Genomic DNA, 9,294 nt, shown 5'->3' on the forward strand with positions numbered 1-9,294 from the left:
AGGGTTTCTCTGTATAGCCCTGGCTGTCCTGGAACTCATTCTATAGACCAGACTGGCCTCAAACTCAGAAATACACCTGCCTCTGTCTCCCAAGTGCTGGGATTAAAGGTGTGCATCATCACTGCCAGGCTTCACTGAGTTCTTAATAAGTTATGTGGCTTCATTTCTTGACTTGTAAACTTTGGAGGAATGCTTCATAGCACAATACCTACAACAACTACACATGAAACATGCTTTAAGATGATGGCAATGGTGTGGATTATGGTGCTAGAAAACATGGAAGTGCTCAAATTTGATGTTGAAAAATGATGTGTTAATGAATGCATAAGCAGAAAGAGTTCCATATTACTTTGCAAGAGAAGAACTGACCACTCTGAGGTCAGGATGGAGAAATATAAACATACTTGGTATCATCTTTTAAAACTCTCAAGTATAGTTTTACATGCAATGAACTAATTTAGTCTGTGGTTGTACCACAGCTTGCTTAATCGTTTCCTTATGAACACAGCTTATCACATGTATCTTGGTGTGTAAATATTTATAAGTTGAGGCTTGAAGTCTACATCAATTCTCAGAAGAAAATGTTTGTCTCAAAGGGCATGGTTAGTTGTATGAGTGTTTAGCTATACCATCACATTGGTTTCTCGAAATTTGTACTACTCTGTGTTTAAGACAGAAGTATACAGTGATGATTAATGTAGACTTGGGTGACTAAAATGGAAAAAGGAAACTCACAACTAAATTGTATTGACTGTTTCAAGCCCAATGCCTTTCACACATATTTACATTATTTAAACATCACAGCTGCTCTGTGAAACATTTTGTGGTTAACATTAGGGGGGGAAAAAAAAGAAACCAGCTTGACTGGTACATAGATATTGGAAAAGATGAGAAGATCCAGGAAGTATCTTGCAGATGGCAGAAACTGTTGGGACATAAGATTGTTGGCAAATATAGTTTTGTGGTCCTTGGGGTGACATCAAAATAGAAACCTTGATCTTTCTGTGTATTCTGAGCTAAATGAAAGAAGAGGACCCCCCTTCCCCAAGGCACTGAGGAACAAACATGCTCCTTCTGTGGGCAAAACTAACATCTGAAAATGAGTCATCAAAAGTGAGTGTTCTACTCCAAGGCAACTACCTTCACTGTTGCTCTGTGTAGTGCCAGAAATCTTGAAAATTAAAGATATGGAGTTTTAAAAATATTATATGTGTGTGTGTGTGTGTGTGTGTGTGTGTGTGCAGTCAGGACAAAAGAGCTGGACTGTCGGGGGATTGTTTTTCCTCTTTGTTTCAGCAATTAAAATATTATTGCTCGAAAAAGAATTAGTGAGAGGCTGAGAAGGTTTGTGTCACTTTGTCTGGAAGCCTTCTTCTATGAAGGAGACAAAATGAGGAGACGTCAGTGGTGACTTTCTACTCTTGGATACCTGAGGTGTAAGCACAGAGCAGGCCATCGTGTGCTGTGTATCTGACCTAAAAGACAAACTTCAGTCCTTCTTAGCTGTCACAGGGCAATGCTCTTGCTTTTAAATGTTACTGGTGAAGTCTGCACAGTTGGAAAACATAACAACTTCCGTTTCTTTTATATCATCACAGTATTTTTTGACTGCTCTTTTTGTTGAATTTCTTGTCAATGGATAAGACACAAGGGTTTTTGAAATTGTATTTTTAAGTATTTGAAACACAATTTAAATTTAAATATATTTTACTCATATTCATTCCTCTCCCAAGTCTTCCCAGATCATCCCATCCATCCAACTTTAAGCTCTTAAGAAAACAAAACTCTATATGTGAGCCCTCTCAAAAACCCCAAGAAAACAAAATTAAACAACATCCAAACAGAAAACAAAACACTCCAACCAAACTGTAACCAAATACAGGCACACAAAAATAACTTGAGTTCATTATATGTTGGTCAACTATTCCTCATGAGGGCTGCGCTGGAGTATTTGATAATACAAGCAAAACTCAGTTTAGAGGGCCAGTGTTACTCTACTGGGGGTGGGGAGTCATTTGTCTTCTTTCTGCTGGTATAAATGACATGTCAATTGCTAATCTTTATACTAATGGATAAATTTTTATTCATTCATTCATTCATTCATTCATTCATTCATTCATTCACTCACTCATTCACTCATTCATTCAAAGTATAAAAAGAGGTCCAGCAGGCCTCCCCATCGCTGTGATGCCCTACGTGCAGCTGCCTGCCAAGGAGAGCTCCCTCTTCAAGCGCGTGCTGAAATGTTACGAACAGAAGCAGTACAAAAATGGCCTCAAGTTTTGCAAGATGATCCTTTCGAGCCCAAAATTTGCTGACCATGGAGAGACTTTGGCTATGAAAGGACTAACGTTGAACTGTTTAGGAAAAAGAGAAGCAGCATATGAATTTGTTCGTAAAGGACTTCGCAGTGACGTCAGGAGTCATGTCTGTTGGCATGTATATGGCCTCCTGCAACGTTCTGATAAGAAATATGATGAAGCTATTAAGTGCTACCGAAATGTCCTCAAATTAGATAAAGATAATTTGCAAATCTTGAGAGATCTCTCTCTATTGCAGATTCAGATGAGAGATCTTGAAGGCTATCGAGAGACAAGATACCAGCTTCTTCAGTTGCGCCCTGCACAGCGTGCTTCTTGGATTGGATATGCCATCGCTTACCATTTGCTGAAAGATTATGACACAGCGCTAAAACTATTAGAAGAATTTAGACAAACGCAGCAAGTTCCTCCCAACAAAATAGCTTATGAATATAGTGAACTGTTACTATATCAGAATCAAGTTATGAGAGAGGCAAATTTATTTCAGGAATCGTTGGAACATATAGAAACATCGAGAAGCTGATACGTGATAAACTTTTGGTGGAAGAAATTAAGGGGAAATGCTGTTGAAATTGGGAAGACTAAAAGAAGCGAGTGAAGTATTCAAAAACTTGATTGATTGGAATGCAGAAAATTGGTGTTATTATGAAGGCTTGGAAAAGGCATTGCAACTCCGTTCTTTAGATGAGAGGCTTCAGATTTATGAAGAGATCAGTAAGCAGCACCCCAGAGCAGTTTCAGCAGAAGATTACCACTGAATTTTGTCCCAGGTAAAAAATTTCGAGAACTCATGGATAAGTTCCTGAGACCAGACTTTAGCAAAGGATGTCCACCTCTGTTGACTACTTTAAAATCTTTGTATTGTAATGCAGAAAAGGTTTCAATAATCCAGGAACTTGTTACTAATTATGAAGCTTCTCTTAAAATGAATGGCTTTTTTAGCCCTTATGATAATGGGGAAAAAGAACCCCCAACAATTCTAATTTGGGTCCAGTATTTCCTGGCACAGCATTTTGATAAACTTGGACAGTATTTTCTGGCTTTGGAATATATTAATGCTGTGATTGCTAGTACTCCAACTCTAATAGAATTATTCTACATGAAAGCAAAAATTTACAAGCATATGGGTAATCTCAAAGAAGCTGCGAAGTGGATGGATGAAGCACAATCTTTGGACACAGCCGATTGATTCATCAATTCCAAATGTGCCAAATACATGCTTCGAGCAAACATGATAAAAGAAGCAGAGGAAATGTGCTCCAGGTTCACAAGGGAAGGAACATCTGCCATGGAAAATCTAAGTGAAATGCAGTGTATGTGGTTTGAGACAGAGTGCATTTCTGCCTATCAGCGCTTGGGGAGATACGGGGATGCCTTAAAAAACTGCCATGAAGTAGAAAGGCACTCTTCTTCTACATGGACCAGAGGAGGAAAGGAGGCGCAAATGCACCCCTGAGGCAGTCCTCAGCAGCCCTCAGTTGTGGGGCACTCGGCACCACTCTTCCCCTGCGGACGCAGTATAAAACCACAGGCATGGTAGTCAGGTGAGCCTGATGTCTGCACCGCGGCAGTCACTTTGGCCTTCTTCCCACATGAAACTCCTGAGGTTACCCAGAAGAAGGCTCTGTCTTAGGGGGTGGCTTTCGATGGGAATTGGAACTAGGATTATACCATAACCTTTATAGAAATCACCAAAGTTTGCTTTGCTTTTTGTTTTTCTTGTCCTTTAAACTTATGTTTCTAGGGGAAAGACTTCTCATTTTCTCTTTGAGAATTACAAGCCTTGTGGATTGTATGTTAAATATCCAAACATAGTTTAAATCAGGTACCTATTTCTGTGCTGAAATTGTAGGACAAAATTAGGACTGGTAGTGCAGGCCAGAACTCAGGAGGATCATAAGTTCGAAACTAGCGTGAGTTACAAATGGTATTTAAGGTCAACCTAGGTGATATAGTGAGACCAAGTCACAAAAAAAAAAAAAAAAGGAAAGAAGATGGGTTGGTGTATAAATGTGGTTGCTGTACAAGCCTAGTGACTTGAATTCAGGTCCCTGGTGTCCCTAACACCTGAACATGGTGGTGTGTGTCTGTAACCCCAGGACTCCTGTGCTGAGTTGAGAAGTGGAGATGAAGTGGAGACAGGAAAATCCTGTGGAACTTGTGGGCCGGCTAGCCTGGAGTGCACAGACAGCAAGAGAGGCCCTTATAAAGCAAGGTGTAGGGGCTGGAGATATGTCTGCTTCAGCAAGAGCACTTGCTCTTTCAGAGGACCGGTGTTTGAGTTCCAGCGCCCACATGGTGGTTTATAACTATTCCTCACTCTGATTCCAGGGTATCTGGTGCCATCTTCTGACCTTCATGAGCACCACACATGCACATGGTGCACAGGCATACATGCAGGCAAAACACACATACACATAAAATAAATACATGGGAAAGAACTAGCAAAACAAAAGGAAGTGGTATGTGAGAACCCAGTTTACTCTTTCATTTCCACTTATACATGCTGTCATATACAAATGTGAACACAAACCATAACACAAAAAAGAACAAAAGCTAGCAGCAAAAAATACTGAATATCAGTACTTTGTATCAGTGCTCCCTAGTGTCTACTAGTTAAAAAAAGCTTCCTGCTTGTTAAAGACATTTCATGTACCCCATTGTTGGTGGGATGTAACTCTTTACTAAGCATTTACAGAGTAGTACTTTGAGCAGGAATGCAACTAGAAACTTACTCATTTTTCTGTAGAAGTTTAATCTAAATGTTTGTAGGATTGTTAGAGTTGGAACCTGCCCCAGTCTGTAGGGCAGTGAACTGGGACCAGGGCACCTGAAAGAGAGAACTGGGGGAACAGGGATACGTGGAGAAGGACAGCAAGTTAAGAAGTCTGATCAAGCTGTTGAATTTTTATTACATAGAAGCAGGATATGGGAAGGGGATGAGTAGGGTCTCTTTGTTTCTGGGGAGTGCAGGTGTTCTCAGGGGGATTACAGATCTTCTCAAAAAACAGGATATTGGCTGACTAGGCCATTAATGTTTAAGCAAGGTGGCTCCCAACAGGAACCTTTGTGACTTAAGTTCCGTTCTTAATTCTTGTCTTGTTTTATGATGTTCAGTATTTCATAGATTGCCAGATTATGTTAAATATATCTTCTGTTACTGTGTATCATTAAGCTTATAGTGACTTTGGCTGAGTAACATGAATGAAATTCTTAAATTCTTATATGACTTCTAGTTCAAAAAATAATTTAACTGGAAGAAAGTATATTTGAAGGAAAGGGTTACATTAATTACCAGAGATTAAAATTTAGAAATCACCGGGCAGTGGTGGTGCACGCCTTTAATCCCAGCACTTGGGAGGCAGAGGCAGGCGGATTTCTGAGTTCGAGGCAAGCCTGGTCTACAGAGTGAGTTCCAGGACAGCCAGGGCTATACAGAGAAACCCTGTCTCGAAAAACAAAAACAAAACACAAAATTTAGAAATCAATACCCTCTGGTCATGTGGCATAATTATTTTTATTTAAAAAAAACTATCTTTATTCAGAGTTTACTACTGACATTTCACTCTATGAAGAATCTGAAATATAAGTGCCACTTCTCATGTCACTTGCAATGATTATATTAATACTAAAAATAAAGTTTAATTCATAAATAATATGTATATTTTACATATATGTAGAAATGTGTTTAAGTAAGTACATTAAATATTTAAATGGCTGATTTCTAATAAAATTAATACATTGAAAGAAAAAATATAAAAAGAAAGATATACTAAGATAAAACAAAATCTATTAGATAAAAGTTGAACAGTACAAATTAACAGAAGAGCCCAAGATAAGACACAAAAATCAGAGATCTACTTGTTCACACACTCAGGAATCCCATCAAAACACTAAAGTAGAAGCCATTAAGTATATACTGAGGATTTGATGTAGACCTGTGTAGGCCGTATGCTGTTTTAGTGTCTTTAGTGAATTCGTATAAGTTTTGCTCAGTTGACTTAGAGGGCCTTGTTCCCCTGGTGTCCCCCATCCCTTCTGATCTCTTACACTTTCTGTTTCCTCTTCTTCAGGGTTCCTTGAGCTCTGAGAAGAGTGAGTTGATTGAGACATATCATTTAGGGTTGAGGAGACATTAGGTTTTAAAGAAGGATTGTGCCGCGCGCGTGTAGTGTCTCGCCGGCAAGAACACACTCACACACACACCAGAATCCTTCCGTATGAACACGTTTATTCCCAAAAACCAAAATGGTGGAAGAAGACGAAGGAGACCTGGGAAGGCACTGCTTATAAACCCTAGAGCGGTGTATTCACCTCTGATTGGCTGCTTACTCGTTGCATGCCAAACGCCGTGGGATGGGCTTTAACTTTGGCGGGCTTTTACCATGGCACATGCGCAATTTACTTGTTTACTAGGAAGAATTATAGCTGATAGCGCCACCTAGCGATGGCGGACTTTGCCAGCACCCGCCGCGGCTCCCAACAAAGGATTTCAACATTTCTTTCACTGGGTGCTCCTTCTTGTACACTGTCTTCTTTATGCTTTGCTTTGTTGGATCACAATCAGTCTGTGAGGGGAAAGCTGGCAGTGAAATAATTCTATCATAACAATTACTCTAAAGTGATGCTTAAGAATTAGGAATATTCAATAGCTAAGTCTATGATAACATTACTAATTTAGTCTTCATTTTGAGGTGGCATGGTGCCTCTAGTAAAGGTAAAGCCTTCCTGTCCCAATGTTATTTTATGCCTGCCTAATCACTTCACAACCTTCCACCCCACAGTCAAAATCACCTTAGTGATATTTTTGGAAGTGCCCTTGTCTGTGATCAGGGTCCAAACATATAATGATATATTTGGAAGATATTGATGACCCTTCCAAACAGATATTACTAAGCAATTCTAAGTTCCTCACTAACATAACACCTTCCTCTCCCTTCTCTTGAGCACTAATGTAATTATGGTTTTTGTCTATAAAAAAAAAACACAGATTTTGAGCTTGGGCATCAAGAGACTCAACCTTCTTTTGGTCTGGCCATCAATAAAAACAATTAAAACTTTCAATTGGCTTGTTCAGTATTGTTTGTCAGCTATCTGGTGTGGATCATTTCACTTCCATTTCATTTCATTACTGTTTAGGTCATCATCAGAATCCTTGTTTGAGAAGATATGATTCTATTGATAAGACAACTTGCCTGTGTAATACAGTTCTTAGATCAGAAGCATAGATGGTGCCTGCAGGGTAGAGAAGCTCGATAGACTATGGTAGTTGTACTGGCTGGTTTTGTGTGTCAACTTGACACAAGCTGGAGATATCACTGAGAAAGGACCTTCAGTAGAGGAAATGCCTCCATGAGATCCAGCTGTAAGGCATTTTCTCAATTAGTGATCAAGGGGGGAGGGTCGAGCCCATTGTGGGTGGTGCCATCCCTTGGCTGGTAGTCTGGGGTTCTATAAGAAAGCAAACAAGTAAGTAACATCCCTCCATGGCCTCTGTATCAGCTCCTGCTTCCTGATATGCTTGAGTTTCAGTCTTGACTTCCTTTGGTGATTAACAGCAGTGTGGAAGTGTAAGCTGAATAAACCCTTCCCTCCTCAACTTACTTCTTGGTCATGATGTTTGTGTAGGAATACAAACCCTGACGAAGATAGTGTCTGTAGAAATGAAATTGATGCATACTACAAAATTTTCTTGAAGTATAATGCTGCTCTAAGCAGAAGACATTATTGTCACATAGATGTCCCTTACAGAGTCAGATAAAGTCTCTTTTCAAATGTATAAGTAATAGTTGTAAAATGTTACTGTGCTTCATGGTTTTTTTTACAACCTGTTGCTACACACTTCATATTCTCTGAAACTAGTTCACTCTGATGGCAGGAAACATTTCTGAATTCACAGAAATAGAGACCATCTATCACCAAACACATAATTAGTTAATGAAATAGACTTATTATACAGCAGAAATTAACATAAGCTTTCCATTTTTTGAAAAAGTCTTGCAATGCTAAGACCAATTGCTCAGTATGGGTCCCGTTGGGAAACACTCATCAGATAGAGGACCTTAAAAGCATTACTTTGATTGATATGAATGAGTGACATGTGAATCATGGGGTTCAAGTGATGAAGGATAACATGCTCAAAGAGTTGAGGGGGTTGATTTAATACTCCAGATTGTCCTGTCCAGTGTGTCTCTGAGTCAACATTTTCACTATAATCTGTAACTACTTGAGATATACAAACCACAAAAGACAATAACTGATCTAGCTCATGAGTACCTGGCATACATCTTGAACATTTTTATGAATAATCAGAGAATACATTGCTAATGATTTTTTAAATATTGTTGAGTATCGTTTAAACTATTGCTTGCCTCTATAGATTGAAAATGATATTCTAACACTTGCATCTATCAATATGAATAATACAAGCCAAGGACTCCTGTATAGAGTTAGTCTTCTGGGTGTCTGCTACTTTGTTGGGCAGAAGACAGCTTTGTAAATCCTGACTGCAAGTTTCCTTCAGCACAACAGCTAGAGGTAGAACCAGCTATGAAGCTCCTTCACTACTTCTCTCTGTTCAGATGCAGTTCCCCGTTCCATCCATTCATGGATGCTCTCAGGAGATTACAGGATTATTCACATCTGCACCTTGTGAGTGTCATTGCATTCTCCCAACAGATTTAACTTTCATCTCCTGTTTTCTCAGTACTTTCCAGAACCCTGCTCTGGGGATCTGATATATTTCCAGAGATCCCTGAGCAGCAACTGCTGACTACCACAGAACATCAAACTGTGTGTGGTTTATAAGCATAGTGATCATAATCTTCTGCAGAAGGCCACACTTCCTCTTCCCCTTCCACTGCATCCTTCCCTTCTTGTACTGAAAGGAACAATGACAATAATCACATTCCTTCTCATAGAATGCCACCATTGAACAACATTTCCATAGGCTAGCTAAGAAAATGGCAGACTA

The 9,294-nt window shown here is 39.4% G+C and overlaps 1 pseudogene; it reads left to right on the forward strand.

The window, feature by feature from the left end:
* The first annotated feature begins 2,187 nt into the window (after nucleotides 1-2,187).
* Nucleotides 2,188-3,703, forward strand: LOC114612272 (annotated as a pseudogene).
* The last annotated feature ends 5,591 nt before the right edge of the window (nucleotides 3,704-9,294 follow it).

Source organism: Grammomys surdaster, unplaced genomic scaffold (assembly GCF_004785775.1).
Source record: "Grammomys surdaster isolate TR1022 unplaced genomic scaffold, NIH_TR_1.0 126153, whole genome shotgun sequence".
Classification (NCBI taxonomy): Eukaryota; Metazoa; Chordata; class Mammalia; order Rodentia; family Muridae; genus Grammomys; species Grammomys surdaster.